The sequence below is a fragment of the Patagioenas fasciata genome, chromosome W (genome assembly GCF_037038585.1).
Source record: "Patagioenas fasciata isolate bPatFas1 chromosome W, bPatFas1.hap1, whole genome shotgun sequence".
NCBI classification, from domain to species: domain Eukaryota; kingdom Metazoa; phylum Chordata; class Aves; order Columbiformes; family Columbidae; genus Patagioenas; species Patagioenas fasciata.
This window is the reverse complement of record NC_092559.1, coordinates 14,779,273-14,785,272: the sequence shown is the minus strand read 5'-3', so window position 1 is coordinate 14,785,272 and position 6,000 is coordinate 14,779,273.

Genomic DNA, 6,000 nt, shown 5'->3' with positions numbered 1-6,000 from the left:
CTTCGTTTGGTCTCTTCTGTTTCTTTGTTGCCCTCTGCTGCAGGGACAGATGCTGTATCTCTGGCATTAGGTCCTGCATCATGTTTGTCCAACTCATAGAAAGGTTTAACATATTTTGCAGGAAACCACTTTGGTCCTGTTGGAAGAAGAACACAAGTATGCTCATTCCCCAGGTGATTAACTCTACAGGCCCTTGCCACTGACTGTTTTGCAGGGGATCCCAGTATAAAAGCTGTGGTCTCTGAGACAGTGAATCTGGAACACGGAAGTGTTTTTCCACTGCTGTGATAGAGGAGGGAGGCATAGTACGATTCAAAAAAATTAAAGTATATGTTGCATTGTCTAATTGTTCTTGAGGTGTCATATTCCCCTTTTTTTGTTTTAATAACATCCGTTTTAACATGGAGTGCACCTGTTCAATGATAGCCTGTCCAGTGGGAGAATGTGGAATACCTGTGAGATGTGAAACACCCCATTGCTGTAAAGAATATTGCATGGATCTAGCAGTGTATCCAGGACCATTGTCAGTTTTAATCTGTTGTGGTACTCCCAGCGTAGCAAAACAGCGGGTCCAGTGACGCTGAATATCTCTGCTTTTCTCACTTGTATGCGCAGATGCACAAAGCATACCTGAAAAAGTATGTATAGAAACAAGGACATATTTCAAACGGCCAAAAGATGAAACACATGTAACATCAGACTGCCAAATGTCATTAGCTGAGAGTCTGCGAGGGTTAACTCCAAGGGAGGGCGAGCTTGTAATCAGACCTTGACATTCCCGGCAAGAGCACACTATGTCTCTCGCTTGCTTGAGAGTGAGAACAAACATCTTTTTTAAGGTAGCAGCAATCTGATGGAAGAAAGCACGTGAAGCCCTGGTAGACTGGAAACAGACTGTAGCTACAGTCTAAGAATCTTCAATTGCATTGCCTTCAGTTATGGGACCTGGTAAGGCTGTATGAGAGCGTATATGAGTAACAAACAGTGGGTGTTTGTGAAGCTGTAATGCAGTTTGCAATGATACAAACATATCAATAAGTTGCTGTTGTGAGATTTCTTTAAGAAAAGTGGAGGGGATCTGCTGCAGGACCTTGACTACGTACTCAGAATCACAAACCAAATTTAGAGGTTCCTCCCTAAAAAGCTCTAAGGCATACAAAACTGCACCAAGTTTCACTAATTGGGTTGAGCCTTCAACAATTTTAACAGAATTATGCCAATTGTTATCTTCACGCCAGACCACTACAGCTTTATGAGACTTCTCTGAACCATCAACAAAAACTGTGCGAGCATTTGGGATAGGACCGAATACAAGTACGGTCTGTGGTCTGATGTCAAAGACACGCAGATTTTGAAGCAATTTACATTTAGGCATGCCAAAAGCTATGCTGTTAAGAAAATCAGCTAGCGCAATTTGCAAGGACAGAGATTGTGAATAAAAAAAAAAAATCAAAATCTGCTTTCACAAAAGGTACATATATGACAGATGGATCACAGCCTACTAAAGCCTGAATCCATTCTCTGCCTTTTTTGATCAGAGTAACAATCAATTCCAGGGGCTCAGTAATAGTTTTACGAAAAGAATTGGGCAAAAAAATCCATTCCAAGTATATCAGTCTGTATTCTCATCATACTCTCCCACAATAGCCACAGGTTGTTTCTATGTTGTAGCTATAGACAAATCTGCAAGTCCAGTTGAATGCAGTTAGTTTGTAAGGTTGTCATAAATTTATTCATCAAAGTTTCTAACTCCGTTTTGGCTGTCATATTTATTGGATATTGTTTTCCCTTACCGGATCGAAGTCCTGTTTCAGTTCTATCAGCGTAGGGTTTGCTTTACTGATACTTTGGTTGCCCATACTAGTGGAAATACAGCATCCAAAATTTCCTTGGAGATTTCTCACTTGCAGCAAGCAGATCTGCACCATCCAAGCAGATTCTTGTAGGACATGAAACTAAACAGAATTCTCAGAAAACGTTATTTGAGATTACAATTTACTTAACAAATCTTAACCCAAGAGAGGTATAGGGCTTTCTGGCAAATACAAGAATTCAGCTGCTAAAACTTTGTTCCAAATTTAGCATTCCATTGGTTTCAAAAAATGGTCTTTCTTTCTTTCCCACAATCTCAAAAACTAGCATGGTGAATTTACTAAGAAGTCTCTTACAACTAGTTACCACAAGATAAGTCTATTAAAAGATTTTTGGTTTAATTTCCCAGTTTCATTAGAACTACGGATCTGCTAGGGATGCATTTAAATTTCACCCTCAGACACCTCCATTCAGTATTACAACATTGCTGCAGTGGGGGGGAAGAGAAAACCCCCCTTTCACTGCTTTAAAAGCGGGAAGCCAGGTTTTTCTTTTTTTTTTTTTTCTTTTTCTTTCTCTTCTTGCTGCAATTTAGATACAGGCAAGGCCACGCAGGTGGCGTTATTTGCTGGTGCTAAGTGGGAGCTGTCTGGGAGCTGCCAGGGAGCTAAGTTTATCTTGCAGCTTGACACAGGCCTGAAATTTATATTGAAACAGTACAGCACAGGCCTGGGATATTTTACTTTTTTATTTTCCCATTTCATTCCAGCCATAATACACTCCATATGCAATTCTAATTAGCTGAGCAATAGTTACATTCCTCAGCCCCGTTTACCATTTGCAACGTCTTACAGATGTCAATAAACAGCATATTAACTATCAATCCATTACTTTCATTTTCCTAGATCCAAATCAGGTCATATTCTAGCAACTTTTCAGTACAACCTCCTTCGAGTTCACATCCATCATAGCATTCAGTTTTCTTTCCCATACTTCCAACAAACACATAAATTCAATGCGAATCAGAGTTTAACTACTTAAATTCTTTTCTGGTTTCAAAATTATTTAATAGCAATAAGAGCAATTACTCTAATGTATAAGGATGCATCCTAAGGGAGAGCAAGGTGGTATTTTAGTAGTGGAACCAGTTCCCATTTTGTAATTATCTCCCTAAACAAAATTTTACCATTACATTCATGCAGTAAAGAACTAAATTACTCATGATCTTCTGTATTATCACAAAACGCACATTTTGAGTCCATGGATTCTCATTATTTAACAGTCTATGAACTTACTGTACCATATAACAGACAAAGACCTATTAAACTGTAATATGCTTAAACAGATACCTACAAAGAAAACAGGTTAATAAGGAAAAGTATCTTGCAGAGTTCAGCAAGTGTTCTATGACTTGTGTGTTATCAGTTAATTCTCTCCCAGCTTGTTGAAGTTCAGACCATTCCTCCTGTAAAACTGTCTGAAATGATTCAATGATCTGTTGTAGAGTTTTATTTTTGTCCTACTCTTCTCGCTTTAGAAACAACAAAGTGTTATACTTCAAGGTTCTATTCTCTGGACACTTTTTCAATCACTAACATGACCGTCCAGATCGTCATGTTAGTATTGATCTTCTTTTATCATCCAGATGGCTGGAACTGCATATCTTGCTTTCCCACATTTTACTTTCCAACATTAGAGTATGCAGGGATGTTGTGAGGAAGACTAAGCTCCACTTGGAATTAAAACTGAACAGGGATGTCAAGGACAAGAAGAAGGGTTTCTTCAAATGTATCAGCAGCAAAAGGAAGATTAGGGAAAATGTAGGTCTGCTGCTGAATGAGGTGGGTGCCCTGGTGATGGATGATACAGAGAAGGTGGAATTACTGAATGCCTTCTTTGCTTCCATCTTTACTGCTAAGACTTCAGGAATCCCAGATCCTAGAGGCAGGACAAAGGAAGACTTTCCCTTAGTTGAGGAGGATCAGGTTAGAGATCATTTAGGCAAGCTGATCATCCACAAATCCATGGGCCCTGATGGGATGCACTCACAAGTGCTAAGAGAGCTGGAAGATGTTATTGCTAAGCCACTCTCCATCATCTTTGTGAGGTTTTGGAGAAAAGGAGAGGTGCCTGAGGACTGGAAGAAAGACAATGTCACTCCAGTCTTCAGAAACGGCAAGAAGGATGACCCAGGAAGCTACAGGCCAGTGAGCCTTGCCTCCATCCCTGGAAAGGTGATGGAACAACTGATTCTGGATGTCATCCCCAAGCATGTGGAGGAAAATAAAGTTATCAGGAGTAGTCAGCATGGATTCACCAAGGGGAAATCATGTTTGACCAACGTGATAGCCTTCTATGATGGCATGACTGGCTGGGTAGATGAGGGAAGAGCAGTGGATGTTGTCTACCTTGACTTCAGCAAGCCTTTTGACACTGTCTCTCACAACATCTTTACAGGTAAGCTCGGGAAGTGTGGGTTGGATGAGTGCACAGTGATCCATCTATCCATCGATCATGAACTGGCTGGATGACTGTCGCGGGGTGTAATTTAGGGTTCTGCTTACTGCAGAACAATGTTTAGGTTTCTTTAAAGAGAAGTGCAACTTAAAAGAGTTCGGTGGCAGGTTCACTCTATTATTTACTGCATGGGGGAAATATGCCAAGCCAAATGCGGCTTACCTTCTCTCCAGATGCCTGTACCCATTCACGAAGCAAACTTTCAGGCACCTTCCCTCCCTGATAAACATATGCAGAGCAGACTTTCAGGAGACAAAATTATTAGAAAAATAAAATTTAATGGAGTAGAATAGAAGAAGGGCTGGCTCAAGCTGGGTACCTGCACAGAGATCTGCCTGAGCATAGAAAACTACAAACTTTTATATCTTTACAGACCATTCACACCAAGATCCAGTCCAACAGCAGGTTCTTTGCTACCCATTGGACCCTTTTTCTCTGACTCCATGTGGGCCTTTGTTTTGTTCAGTTGTAGACATTGGTTTTGGTCCATATCCTTGAAGGTGATATTTAGTCTGGATAAATCCTTTCTTCTCAGCGAAGTGAAAAATAGGCCCCACTTTTCAGATGTCTGTAATGTCTCTCCTTTAGCCTTGGATCGTTGTTTTCCCAGAGAGTTCCATTTTCCCAGCAAAATGCAAGTTAGACTTTATCTTGGAGGCGTTTAGTGTAGTCTGCAGTTGATTTTAGTAAACACGAGCTTAAAATTTTAGCAAATCTAGTCTACCAAGTAATATGAATCAAAGAGTATATTAAAAATCATACAACCGTATATTTCTAAATAATCCATTACATTCAGTGTGCATCTACTTAAACTAAATTATTAATATTGAACTTGAATTGGGCTCATCCACTGACCTCTGAGTAGTAAAACCATTGCCATACAGCTCACTTATTTAGCAGGGAGAGCTCAAAGTGGACTCATCTAGGCTGTTGTATTTATAGAATGAAGTGGTTTACTCATAATCAAATTGCATACAGTAGGAAAAGTATGCACGAGACTCTCTGCACCCACAAGCCACCAGCATTCAATATGCCATTCTGCTTCCTTGTGAGTATCCTAGAAGGAGTTCTTGGCCTGGCTGCATCTCAGGTCCTTATCTCCTCTGGAGCCTGGACCAAACTGCTGCTGGTTTGGCGGGGGGGGAAGGATTGAGTGCATCCGCCATAACAACAGAGTTCATAGGGTTGTGGTCAATGGTGCAGAGTCTGACTGGAGGCCTGTAGTTAGTGGGGTTCCCCAGGGCTCAGTACTGGGTCCAGTCCTGTTCAAAAATGACCTGGATGAAGAGACTGAGTGCACCCTCAGCAAGTTTGCTGATGAAAAAAACTGCAAGGAAGGCCTGACACACCAGAAGGTTGTACTGCCATTCAGCGAGACCTGGACAGACTGGAGGACTGGACAGGGAAGAACCTAATGAAATTCAATGAGGGCAAGTGTAGGGTCCTGCACCTGGGGAGGAATAACCCCAGGCACCAGTACAGGTTATGGGTTGACCTGCTGGAAAGCGGTACTGCAGAGAACGACCTGGGAGTCCTGGTGGACAACAGATTGGCTATGAGCCAGCAATGTGCCCAAGAAGGCCAATGGTAGCCTTGGGTGCATTAAAGAGAGTGTGACCAGCCCCACACCATTTCTTTCTTGTAAGATAAAAAAAAGCTAACATACAAAAT